Source organism: Aethina tumida, chromosome 2, assembly GCF_024364675.1.
Source record: "Aethina tumida isolate Nest 87 chromosome 2, icAetTumi1.1, whole genome shotgun sequence".
In the NCBI taxonomy this organism is placed as follows: Eukaryota; Metazoa; Arthropoda; class Insecta; order Coleoptera; family Nitidulidae; genus Aethina; species Aethina tumida.
Genome location: NC_065436.1, coordinates 21799738 through 21814809, shown reverse-complemented (window position 1 = coordinate 21814809; position 15072 = coordinate 21799738). Strand labels below are relative to the sequence as shown.

Genomic DNA, 15072 nt, shown 5'->3' with positions numbered 1-15072 from the left:
CTTTGCTGATTTTCTACCATAAAGACCAGCATCTTTTTGTCTTCGTTTTATGGTATTCATTGAGACAGTGGCTTCGTTTATTTCTTGATTTATGGGGGGAAAAACTGATAAAAGGGCAGCATTTTTATTTTCCCGTCTACGACCCTAGTGTTGCCTTTTCTACCACTTTTGGGAACTCCTTTCAGTGTATCCTTCTGTTAAAATTGGAAATCGTCCTTAAATGATCGATTTGTTTAAATTTAAATCGATTACAATTTTAAAATTAAATATACATTTATATATCAGAATATTTTCATTTTTCTTTGTTATATTTGTTCTCTGTGAATTTTTTAGAGCATATTTAGATATCAAATCAAAAATAAAAATAAACTAATGTTCAAAATAAGTAATAAATTAGATAAAAGTATAAAAATATAATATTCCAAATATTCTGTAACTTTAAATTTTTTTGTTTTCCTTCTATTTTTGACTTGATATCCAAATATGCTGATAAAAAGAGCAAATGGAATATTCACGTTTATGAGTTTAATGTTTAAAATATATGTAAAAAATACAATCTTATAGAATATTGTTGTAATTTTGTCTTTTCTTTTATTATTTATATTTGATTTGAAATCTAAATATGCAGAAAAAAAAAATCACAATACAAAAATAATAATATTCAATTTTTTCTATATTTTTGTAGTTTTTGTCTTCGTTTTATGGTACTCATTGACACAGAGACATCGTTTCGTTGTTTTTTGTAGGAAACGCTGATAAAAGGGTCATGAACAGCCAGAATTTTTATTTTCCCGTCTACGACTCTAGTGTTGCCTTTTCTACCACTTTTGGGAACTCCTTCCAGTGTATTCCTTTTGTTAAAATTGTAAATCGTCCTTGAAATGATCGATTTGTTTAAATTTAAATCGACTACAATTTTACTCTGATTTTCACCATTCCGGAACATTTCTACAATTTGTTGTTTAATTTGTATCGATAAATGAACACTTCTAGGCATTTTTAATTTTAAGGAATGAGATATCCGAATATAAAGGAGGGTATGAAATATATAAACACTTAATAATTATAAAATTAATTCAAATTAAAAAGAATCGTACTTTTAATAAAATTATTATGTTTAATTCGTTGCTCTACATAGGAGCTATAGTGAATTATTATTTATTTTAACAACAAAGTCAATGGTTATTCTGTTTACTATATGAATTAAAATTTTAAAGAAATTGCTAAAAGAATGATTAAAAATGAAAAAAATTGCTATAATTAATATATTAGAAGAAGTTTCAGGAAAAACATTAAATACAACTACTTAAAGACCATAGATTAAGGATATAGAACTGTTATTTAATATTGGAAAAATATTATACAATATATATTATTGGAATTTTACATTTATATACATTAAAAAGGTACATCCTACACATACAATAACGTATAGACAGATGATATGTCGACTATCTGAGAGACCATCAATTCTCTCTAGATAACGTTTAAGATTAGGGGAAAGCTCATAGACACCGGAGCGTCGATCGGGGGGACGCCGATGCCGGGGGCGTCGCGACGGATAGGCCGCCGAACCGCATCCCCGCACCGCAACGCCCCGAAAATATTTACACTTAATGCGTTAAGGAAATGGGAGTTGGAATTTTATTTTGCCATCCACCACCACCGTCAGCAACCACCGGGTGGTCCCCCCCGTGATTCTATTTGCGTTCCGCGACGATGGCGGCTTGGCGACAGGAAAAAATCCCCAGCAGTCGCGCGGCGACCTCATCAAGCCAATTAGTCGGGCTAATCAATTTTTCAAAAGTCCACTAATTCGATAATTGCCGCGGCATAAAGTCACATAAAAACGCCGGAAACTTATTAACATAACATTTCGACGCGATGAAGCCTGGTAAAAGCTTGGAAAATGGAAATGAACTTCGCTTCTTCGAGGCAACATTGCCAATGTTCATTTTTATAAATGCACGGCAAATATGAAAACTAACAAACTTTGTCAAAGACTCTGTCTTAGAACTTACCTTTCCACTTCCACCGTTAAGTTTGAATCCTGAAACACGATGAAATATTATTATTGTTGGAGGTAATCTTAATAATTATTAATACAAGCTTTCAAGCCACATTTCCAAATATTACATGATGAATGTTTCGGAAAAGTTCTAGAATTCTACAAATAAATTTGGAGATTTGAAATCTTTAAATTTACTAAGAATGTATGGCATTAGGAAAAAATTTAAATCTTTGCAACGTCAAAGGATTCCAGAAATTTATGTGTTCATCTTAAAAATATATCTGACAAAAATATTCAGAAGTTTAATGCAACGATTCCAGTTCGAGCCAAAACTTTACAGCGTCCGCATTTTTATACAATTTAAAGTAAAGTTGAAAAAAAAAGGCAGTCGTGATATGCATAGATAAAAATTGTACACAATGAAAAGAAATGCAGAAAAATATGAATGGCCGTCGTCCTCCCAGATAAAATGTATCTCACTTACTCATTTTAATTGCGCGGTGCCTTCCTTTATCTGCGACGCTTTATCTTCTATTTTGTGGATACACATTTACGAAAAAACACTTAAGTCCGTAAATTAAAGTAGTGCTACAATTAATTTTGCAATTACGTGCTCCGGAAATATGACTGTAAATTTTGTTGTGGTGCTTGGCCGCAAGTGTTTTGCATAAAAAACGGAGGCGCTTCTCTTTATTTCGTCTGTTACGTCTAGTTCTGCTTACTTACTTTGTATATAAATGCGAGTAATGGAATATATTACAAGGATTAGCTTGCATGTTCAAAAAAAGATGCTGGCGGGCGCATCCGCCAATATTCGCAATAAGCGCAATCGCTTAATAAAAATAAAAGTGTATGAACAGAAGCGGCAATTAGCTAGATAATCAAATGCCATTTGTTGGTAAAACTGCCATCGAGTGATTGGATACATCGGTAGTAAATGAATTAAAGAGTTAATCCGGAGGCCGGACAAAAAGGCGAGGTAAATAAGCGACGAGTGTTTATAAGCGATTGAAAAGCGACATTGGAGGCGCATATTTTAGCGTTCCGACGCGGGAAATCATGGAGCAACCAGTAAGGAAAAAGGGAGAAAGGCGAAGTGCAGAGAGAGGAAGATACGGGAGCAGCAGGCACAAATTGTTCCACTTGAATCGCGCGTCGCGCATTTACATTCTAAAAGTCATTTCAGTGCGTTTTATATTTAATAGTATTTCTTTTATATATTTACGGTTTACAGTTATTTTGCTATGTAAATAGCTGGCTGGCTCCGCTACTATGTTCTATATGTTCCGTCTTTGTGAAATGTCTCCTCTCACGGAGGGAAATTGCTTCGTACTTTACTCTTTTAAACGCAAACACTGCGCTTTGAAATATTTAATATGCTCTCCTTATCCATATATATTTTGAGTGGTTGGTTATTGCAATGCATATAAACACATACAAATGCTGGCTGCAGCTACCTACTCCCACCTACTCAACAGCCACTATTCTTAGTTACCTGCGTCTAATCCCGTTCAACGAAATCCATTTACTTTTTATATTTAAAGCTAAAAACTTTCTGCTCAACCAATTCATGCACGGCTGAATAAATGTTCCAAGGAAAAAAACGAGAAATTCTCTTTTAAAACACCCTACTACTACATATTAAGGATTCAAAGACAAGTATTGTGGTGTTTAGAAAATATTAGCAGTATATTAAACAAACCATAACGTTTGTAAAAACTTTGCAATGCAAGGTTCTATTAGGCTTATAAGCCTTACGCAATTACTAAAGTCATTTACTACAGACGATAAATCATAAATGAAAGTTATTAAATGCATCATTAAGTCGTATTTAAAAATATTATATTTTTATTTATTTATGTTTTTTACATAAGCAAGGATATTAAATATCTTGAAATTTACCAGAAATAGTCGGATACCTTAGCTAAAAATAATTTAATGTCATAAATCATATATTTGGAGACTTTTATCCGACATTTTAAAGGTAAATTCAACTTTTTTTTTTCCTTTAGAATACAAAATTTCATACTCATATGTACCTGTAGAATGTAATTGTCAAAAAATAAAAACTATAACTACATCTTCTAACTTTCACAAATAATATTAATTACCTCAAAATTTACCGAAAATAGTTACACAAATTATCTCAAAATACTTTTGAGATGAGTATATTATACTTCAAAGTATATGTAAAGTATTCTTACGTTTTGTCAAAAGAAATTAATTTGAATTAATAGAATTTCCTAGAGATCAATATTAATTATTCGAAATTTACTATAAATAACGTTACTTTTTAAGTTTAATATTTTTTGCGGCAGTTTATGTGCAAATTCATTGTCTCTGGAATATGTAAGTTGCACATAGTAAATCAAATTTTAATATAGATATATATATATATATATATATATATATATATATATATATATACAAATATGCCCTCGGTGTTTCATACACAAAATTAATTAGTTATTAAATGCATCATTAAGTCGTATTTAAAAATATTATATTTTTATTTATTTATGTTTTTTATGTTTATTCATTAAAATTAAGGTAGTAAATGGTGAAAACTTTGTACTTTGTACTAGGTGAATATTATATCAACATTTACAATGAGATTTCTCAAGGATAAATATCAATAAACGAAATATAGGTTAAATCTACAAAATATTGTGGAATATTTTATTTTTTAATGTATATTTAAATAATAAATAAATAAATGCATAAATATATATGTCGTTAAATCTCGAGATATAGATATCTGTAAAATATTCTGAAAAGAATTATTATTAAAAAAAAAATTTAAAATAGTATATGTCTGAGACGTAGTCTGAATGAACAAAACTCGCAAGGAAGTATTTCAATAAAGAAACCATAAAAATATTTTTAAACATTATCCCCCAAAATTTTGGGGAGGAGTACTTAGGAGGGATTATCAGTTTGTAAATAATACATTCATGACAAACAAAATAAAAGTTTGGAGGAAACGTTATGGTTTGGTGTTGCCATTCTTGGCATGGTATCGTACCATTACAGAAAATTAGCGGTAACATAGACCGTTTCATGTATATATTTATGTATTATGAGAGATGTAATGGAACCATGGATGACAATGATCCGGAGCATGCTTCCAAAGTTGTTCAAAATTGGTTAAACTATAATCAAGTTGAAATTCTCGATTGAGAAGCATAAAGACGGAACTAAATCCAGTTAAAAAAAATTTAAAAGTGTATAATAAGCATATAGAAATATAATTTACTATCTGATATCCTTAAATATTTTTCTTATTTTATTTCAGAATTTATATAAACAGGAAAACAAAATATTAGAAAAATATCAATCTGTAAATGACATATCAACATCTTTTGTGAATTTTGGTATATCCCCATTTTGAACTATGTAAAATTCACTTACATACTTATTTTTTGTAAGAAAATGTTCGAAAGAATTTGTTTCACTTTTTAGGCTATAAACATTATTATAATAGGTCTCCGTTACGTGATCTAGCTACTTTAAGCTACTATTAATTATAATCAAGTTAAAAAAGTTACGGGAAGTTTAAAATTTATAGCATTATCTTTTATCACCAACAATATCCAAACATTAGTAAATATATCAAAATAAAATGATATATTGATGTATTGTTCGAGTCACCCCGTATGTGAATGCCTATTTTCTCCTTTTATGGCATTAATTTGTATGTAATAGTAGTAGTAGTGCGGTGTGCGTTTAAAATGTCGAATAAACCGTAATTAATTTAAGTATAATTAAATTTAAAGTGCAATAAAACACACCAGCTATGCATAATTTATTATATATGTAATGTGTAATGGAATTATATGTAATATAATTTATATATTATAATTAATCATAAATGGTGTGTAATTTGTAAATTTACACATAAAATTGAATTATACTGGAAAACGGACGCCCTAAAATAAAAATACCAACAATACAATAAATCAGAACTAAATAAAATAAACGGATTATTATTCTATTCTATTATGTGTAAATCTCTATAAGCGGTTTAACCATAAACCCACATTTTGACGGTCATAAGAACAAATTATTATATTTATGTGTGATAAAAACTATAAAATTTTGATATCCTTTAGAATACTGCACTTTACCTATTTAATTTGATTACTGAAATTTTCCGAAACAAGTGCGAATTAATAGTCGCACTCGTCTCATTTAAATACAAAACGTATTTAAATTCGGATGGATTTAGATAAAATGTGATGTGCAAACGTAAATAATGGACTGCAAAAAAAGTGCAAAACGAGAGAAAAGTTGATTTCATTAGTGCTCACTTAACTGAAAGGGCAGCGAATGGGAATGGGTGGCGCGGTGCATGTACAAAATCAATGCATCCATCATTGTTTGGACACAATTTTACAATCAATTCAGTGATATAAAACTTAATTTTCAATTGTAAAAAAACGCACCGAAATAAATAACCGGACCGTGAGAGGCTGCCAGAAAGATCGAAATTAAATATTTCGAATTAAACAATAAATTACCAGCGGGGCGACAATAAATTTTTCAATTAAAATAGCAAAAATAGACGGCCTCGCAGAATATAATATCCCATCGGGCGGTAATTAATCACTGGTAAGTGTTCAATTTGAACGACTGAGGCACATCTGTCATGGACTTTATGCAATATCGAACTTAACAATGAATCAATTCCGTCGGTTCGCCGGCTATCCGCCCGCTTCGAACCGACGAACTCGCAACGACACACGGACGAACAGGCGCTCACACGACGCATTTTCGTCATACCATATAGACCCCCCTTTAGACCCGCCCGACGCCGATCAACCTGCTCCACATTTTATTACAATAATTAATTTAATATACCTGACAACTACAGTTGCCTGTCTATAGATTTGTCTCCCCGTGCCGTTCATTAAACGCTGTTTTAGATTGGATTCACGTCAAAGGGGTAATCGCCGTTATTTAGCTGTCTGGAGATAGACAATACAATAATCAACCCACAGTCTTTGATCAAACTGCCATAACAGATTCAAAATTTTACAAAAAAAGGTACCCAACAAAAAAACTGAAAATGCTAAAAAATATTTAGTTAAAAATTTTTTTTTTTGTATTATTTCATTTTAAATCTAAATAAAAAAAATAGACAAACAAGATTTTTTTATTTTACATAATATAAGATAGTTAATTAAAGAATATATATTTCCTTACGATTTAAAATTTCCAAATATATATAATTTCAGATATTTCAAAGATTTTAAAGTTTAAATCGTAAGAAAATTTTAATTTATGAAATGTTTAATATTGACTGGGTTTTTCCTATTTAATTAAAAGGTTTATAACATAGATCGCCACTGACAATTTGTTTGAAACGTGTTAGTGATAAAAACATAATTATATTATCTCTTTACATAAGCAAGGATATTAAATATCTTGAAATTTACCGAAAATAGTTGCACAAATTAACTCAAAATACTTTTGAGATAAGAATATTATACTTAAAAGTATGTGTAAAATAGTCTTACGTTTTGTCATGTCCATTATGTTTCTTAAACAAAAATAATTATCTCAAAATTTATCAGAAACAACATTATAACTTAACTAAAGATAATTTAGATGACTGAAATTTTATATTTTTGAAAATTCTGTTTTTTTCGTCATTTTAAAATTCAATCACGGTCTCCATTTGAGAATTGCACTTATTATCTTAATATTTTAAGAAGATTTTTGAGATAAATATCTTACACTTAAACGTATCTGTAAATATTATTGTTTGGCCAAAAAAAAAAAAATTAAATTAATTATCTCTTATATCCACTATAATTCATAGACAACAATATTAATTATCTCGAAATTTACTATAAATAACGTTATATTTTAGATAAAGATAATTTAATGTGAAATAAAAAATATACAATATTTTTAGAAAGTTTAATATTTTTTCGGCATTTTAAATGTAAATTCAAAGTCTCTGTTTGGAATATACAAGTTACACATAGTATCTCAAATTTTAAAAGAGATATATTTTTGGGGTAAGTGTCTTATACTGTTCACATTGTTTGTCAAAAAAATTAAAATTATCACTTATGTTCACTATATTTCATAAACAACAATATTAATTATCTCGAAATTTACTAAAAAAAATGTTATATCTTAAAATTATACTTATAAATGCCAAATACGTGTTTCATACACAAAATTAGTTATCTCGAAACTAAAGAAAATGTAGTATGACACAATTGTTTATTTTAAAGGAAAAATTAATCAAGCTTTCCGGTTGAAATATAAAAATTGCACATAGTACCTCAAAATTTTAATGAAATATATATTTTGACATAAGTATATTATATTAAGTAAAGAAGTGCCTGTAGAAAGCTGTTTACTGATTCTCAAAAAAAAAATAAATTATCAATTAAGTATTATGTAAATTAGTTGGACATATTATTTCTAAATTTTAAAAGGATATGTTTTCAAAGTATTTTTTCCAATTTTAGAATTTGACAAATAACAGTTCTCATAGATTGCAGATGTTTAAATCAGTTTTTCTGGATTGGTTTGAAAATATTTACTCCAAACAACCAAATCCAACCCATTTACATTATAATATTGAAACTTTAATGTGTTATAACCTAAACTAATAGGGTAATATAATAGCAACCATGAAATATTGTTTAACCCCAAATACAGCTACTATTATATATGTATTGTGAAATTCAAAATAGTAAAAAAAGTTGCAACTATGCTTCATATGATTTATTCCAACCCCCTCGCATTGTGAAATGTAATTTCACATCAACCAGAATAGTTATTAAAGTAGTTCGCACCACACAACCACCCCGAAGCCATAAGGGCGGGCTTCAGCGTGCATCCTTAATGAACGTCATTTAAAAAAATATCATCGAACGACCGATCGATCACGGAATCACCGTCGACCCACATGCAAATGCGAAACGCACCGAAGGGTGAGTCCTCGAAGACCCCGATTGTAAATAACAATAATATTAAAAAAAATAATGAGGGCACGTATGGTTAAGATGGGAGTGAGTGGCGGTTTTCCAGTAGGTTGGGTGGAGCGGAAAGGCGGAAAGCCGCCAAGAGCCGATGCCGCGCTGCCAAATCGGGCCGCCCTGGGGGACACAAATCATTTGCATTTTAACTTTCATTATTTGCCCATTATCGCCCGCAGAGATGAGCCCATTCTAATCTCGGGGTCTAGCCGCCTGGTACTTAATTGAAAATGTTCGCATTGTGCGACAGACTCGATAAATAATTCTTAATTGTACCACAAATGGAATCCGCTTTTTTATCTATCAGTAAATGTTATTAATTATACTTATATTGTTACTTCTCGAAAAATGATGTGAATAAAAAATTTTATTTAAGAATATTTCATATCATAATTTGTTCTTAATTTAAATAAAAATTTTGAAAAGAATCTTTCAAATCTTTATTATAAATTTATGTTATAATAAAAAACCAGAAAATTATTAGGATGTGACAATTACCCAAATGTTAGTGACTATTACTAAATTTTCTAGAAACTCTATTTATGCCCGACGATTAAATTAAATTAATTAAATAAGTTATTAATTAAATAAGTTATTCTAGAGAGGTAAAAAAATTTAAAGGAATTAGTAAATACATTCACTTTAACAATGTAATTTCAAATTTAAAAATGAACTGATACAATTTCCATCTTATACATACAAAGCTCCAAATTAAAGTTTTTTTAAAAAATAAATTTTTTCCAAAAATTATGTAAATCAAAAAACAAAATTTTCATTCAATCCAATTCAAAATTAAAGTTGCTATATTTTTTTCAGCTCAATTTAGAAAAATATTTTATGGTATAAAAATGTAATATACTTCATAAAATAAAAGTAGTGAATTAATGTTATTTTAACACTTCACATTATATAAGAGTTATGGCTTAAATATTTATATTTTAAAAAGTTCTAATAATGGCCATTACTTCAACTTTTATCTGATTAATATTTTGAACATCAATAAAGTAAATATAATTTATATTTAAGAAATTAACATCAATTAAATTATTAGCAAATATTGAAAGAGTTTTAGTTAATCAATTTAAACATTTATTGGATTAATGAAAATTTTCCCAAAATTTGCCTCGATGCCTTTTCATACTTCGGAACCACGGTTGTGGTCATTATAACAACAACTCTGTAAATTGTTAAACATTATAGACTTACAGTTGTGGCCAAAATTATAGAAAATATATTAAAAATATATAAGCTTTTTACTTTATGGTCTATCATTGCTCTTAGAGGGTATTTTGTTTATTATAATTAATTAATTATTATTATTAAGAGATGGCTAAGAGTTTACGGTTAAATAAGTCAATAATTACCCATAGTAGTAAAAAATTTAGTGATCCTATTGACAACTGGATTAAAAAAACCTGAAGAAAACAGGACTGGAAATTAATTCTTCTACTAAAAACTTGAGAGTTTGACTTTCTTAGGATCACATTCACTACAGAACAGTGGAGACGAGTCTAAATTTAATTTATGAAAAATTGATGGTCCTGTTTATGTTAAACTTCCTGCAGGGGACTACACAAAAAGTTATATCCACAGTGATACAGAGAGGGCGGTTCAATTATGTTATGAGGATGCTTAAATTCTTCTGTCATAAGCCCCCTGATTTATGTATATTAAACAACAATTTGCTTCCATATATTAAAGAAATGATGCTTAATAAATGTGTTTCATGAAAACATGAAAACGATTCCAGTGTTAATGTTAATTAATTAATTAATTAATTCAGAAAAATATGTAACATTTTATAGAATAAAAATATAGTAGTTTTAATGATACTTAATAAAACAAGAAAAATAAATTAAATATTATTTTAATAGACCAAATTAAATAAAAGAGTTATGGTTAAAATATTTAATATTTTAGAAAGTTCCTATAATAATGACCATTACTGTATATATTAAAATAACAACTTTTGTCTGATTAATATTTTGAATATTTCATACTCAATATAATTCATATTTATGAAGCTAATGTTAATAAATTGCTATTAAAAAAATAAAGAAAAGACTTTAGAGAAGATTTTTATATGAAAGATAAATTAGTGGAAAAGTGTATCCGAAGACAAAGTGGAATCATTTGTTGTTATTCGTGTTCGACATTTCATCACGTTGTTTCCATTTCGTACGGTCCATAACAATCCGATGTTTCAGATGTATAAAATATATCGACCGAAACAAAAAGATTGTTCACGGCGTTAGATTTCGCGCCCGACCGTCCATTATGTTAAATGTTAATTAGTTTTTCAAACGTAGACACTCGGTTTGCCTAATTTATCATTGACGGAATTGAATACACACTAATTGAGGCATTCATAAATTTCATGTCAGGAAATAGAAACATGTTAATGGATTTTACCCGATTATTAATTAATCCAATACTTTTGTTATTAACAATTTATGTATAAATAGTAATAGTTTTTAGCCGACATCAATCGATGATCTCGAACGCCAACAGTTCCATTTTATATTCAAATAAATAATTATGTACGTAAGGCACGATAGCACTACATGAATAATGAGTCATTCTAGAAAATTCTTAGAAATGAAATTGTTCCATCAATCAATTAGTGTTAATATAAATGAGTACATTAATTAATTAATTTATATTTGCTGCTCTCTATTAATCAGTAAATATTTTTTATTGCTTCAGTCTATTATTAAGGTTTATACAAGTAATTAATAGTTAAGATTCTTTTAGTTGTATTGAACGTCCGCTTAATCCTGCTACACATAAGGAATACATAGAGGAGTATGTAAATGTATGTTACTATGTATCACTGTTACTTTTTCCAATAATACAATTTCAGTAATTTTGGAACAGACGTTTTAGTATTCATGAATAACGAATGAGTTTCATTAAACTGAATTTTTATGTTCAAATTCAATAACGGGAATGATTTGAAATGATGACGGACAATATAAAAAAAATGAGAGATAAAACACACAGTAAAAAAGTCGTATGTACGTGTACGTGTACAATTTTGAATTAAACGGACGTTACTTATTTTGCACGGTGCATCCAGATGCAATTTATGGAGAGGTCCCGCAAAAAAATAACTAAAAAAAATTCGTTACATTGTACAAATATGTCAAGTTTTTGTATTCTTTTTTAATTTGCAACAAAGCTCATCCGAATAAAATACCTAGCGGACTTAATTGACTCATATTGAATAAAACATTGGGCAACATAGAAAATAAAAAAAAAATGTCGTCAACTATGCTGGACAATAGCCGGGCATAACCGAAAGGCAATTTAATTGAGTCATATAACATTTATATGAAATAAATTCTCGGGAGAATTTCGATTGTAAAAATGCGAACCAGTAATTTCATTGGGTACATATGAGACTAACATAAAACACACTTCTAAATTATTGATCTCGGCGACTCCCCCTTTATTTATTTTAGCCACCCTAATTTATATTTCTACGTCACTCCAGAACACACCGAATGTAACACACCTAATACACATTTTGTTTTCCATTCTTTTCCGCAGATCCGCCGCGTTTTTATCATTTTCTGATTGCGATCAAATCTGAATTTCGAATTGAGGCAATTATCACGTGCGTCGAGAAAAAAAATATACAGCCACGGATCCCGATTAATTTTGCATTTAGGATGGTCCGGAGTTGTTCTCTTTTATTTCTTTTACGGAATGTGTTCGTGAATAGTTGATTTTCCATCTGGGTTCCCTTAATCCGTTTTATGGTTTTGTTAATGTTTCTTCTCAACAATTCAATTTTGTCGGCTGTTGCATTGCTTAGACGCCTGCCGTTGAATTATTCAACACTTGACCATTTCCGCATTATTTTTAAGACACCCCTTGTTTTTCGAATGCAGACGAAAAGAAATTTCCACGGAAGATTCTAACGTAAATGGCCTGACCCTTAGAATTAAGTAGCAATTTTCGAATTTAATGAAAATTAAAAATGTCTTTCCAAACGAGCAATTTTTATGAGCTCATAAAATTTTAACATTTGTATATTAACTAAAAAATTAAGACGGGGTTTTAATAAAACAAAATGACATTTTTAATTACTACTTCAGATTAATAATCCCATACTTTTGTATTTAAATTTATTTCTAAAAACTTAAAATTGTGAATATCTATCCAGAAATGCACTGTTGAAGTGGATAATTTTAATTTCTTAGATTAAATACATTTACAAATATTTTCCATATTATTTTATTTTGACCAGTAATATTATTTACAATTTTGACGGTTAATATATTAATTTTATTTTTCTTTAAATAAGTTCCATTTCTAAAATTTTAGTTTCCAAAAAATGCATTTTGTGAATTAGAATACATTTTATTCGGTCCATTCTTCATTTATCTGATGTGTAGCACCGTAAAATTCCTTACAGATTTTCTTCTAAAGACAATCTGAGTCAACAAATAATCCAAAAGTATCATTTCTCACAGAATGTTATTGGCAAATTGGTAATGTCAATATACAACATGGTGGTGAATCAGAGGACATACATTTTGGCTTCGTAAAGATGTTGAAATAACTGATCTTAGAGTCACAAGACGATAAACAGGAAGTATCGGGTTGCCCGCAGAACATGACCATGGACCTGATCATGGACTGCAACCAAATTAGAGATAAGAATGTGGTGAGGTGAGAAATATCATAAGCAAAACATGGCCCGACTGTTGCTTTTGGAGGTAGTTCTAGAACAGTGAGAGGAGGAATTACTTTTGAGTCACACATGGAGTGCTCATATTAAATAGAGAATCATGACCAGATTTCATTTTTGTGGATGACCTCACTAGCTTCTGTATTCTCTAAACTGCAATCCAATTGAACACGTATGGGACCGTTGTCAAAAACAAATTTACTCTCTCTTAGATGGCGAGCTATGGATCAAAAATTTATTGGTTCACTAATTTTAAGTAAGTATGCAAAGAAATGTGGAAGCTGAACAAAAAAGGAACTGACCAAGAACCGATTGGAAAAATGTTAATATTCCGTTTTCCTTTTTTAATTTTAATTAATTTTGACTTATTATTTCTCGAAGAATTTGATATTATAAATTTCAATACTTGTTTAAAAGTTTACCCACTTCAAAGATATAAAATTTAACGTGATTTAAGGTAAAGAACAATTAAAAATGAAAATATTTTTCACATATTTACATCACAAAATTTACTATTTGTTAACATTTATTTGTTATTTTAATAATACATGTGAGAAATCCCATATTATACAAAGTATGCAAAAATAATTCCTGATTAATGTTGCTCCTTGATACGGATTAAGCAAAAATGAGAGAGTTGATGGCTATTGGCATCAATAAATGTAGTAGTGATCGACATAGATACATCACGTGCATTGTTCTCTGCATAGAATCGAAGGTAATTAATTAGCGAAATGGCATATTAAAGTGGCATCTTTGCTATTGATCGAGTCGATATGTGGCCATAACAAAATTGCAGCGAGGGGGTCCGGGGCCAGAAAGATAAAATTCATATAAAAGTATACGTCCCTCATAAACAGTTTAATGGCGAATAAGATGTTTAATATCGATAATATCACATATACAATGTTGCTAAAATATCATACACATCAATATTGCATTGCGAAACGGCCAAAATGAACATCGTAAGTACACACTGTGTGTGTCTATGTATGGTTATATTGCCTCGAGATGGAATAAAAATTCACTTTAATATTTATAATGTATTCAGCCGTATATTATATGCCCGGCGATAACTTTACCACCATTAAATTCGGTTTAATGTCTTCGATTCAAATTCAATTATAACATCTTGCACATTTATGCGATGCTTCCCTTTTCGATACTTCTCCGTCGTCTTGACTACTGTACGTGCACTAAGCTATTTATATTTATTGATTTGTGGTCATGTATTTTTATTATGTACTTTCAAATACCTAACAAAATAAATTACACTAAAAATCTTTGAATGGTAAATTGTTTAATAATAAACTTTTGCTTTCAATAAACTTGCTTACAATAACTCAAATTAATAGCTTCAA

The 15072-nt window shown here is 29.3% G+C and overlaps 1 protein-coding gene across 4 annotated transcripts in view; it reads right to left on the bottom strand.

The window, feature by feature from the left end:
- LOC109600809 (protein bric-a-brac 1) overlaps window positions 1-15072 on the bottom strand; it is a 405012-nt gene that overhangs the window by 386243 nt on the left and 3697 nt on the right. For 3 of the 4 annotated variants that reach the window (XM_049962995.1, XM_049962997.1, XM_049962998.1), the window contains exon 2: window positions 2022-2050. The exons of the other annotated variant lie outside the window; for it this stretch is intronic. The gene's annotated coding sequence lies outside the window, so the exon portion shown is untranslated. The remainder of the gene's footprint in view (window positions 1-2021; window positions 2051-15072) is intronic. 4 annotated transcript variants of the gene reach the window in all.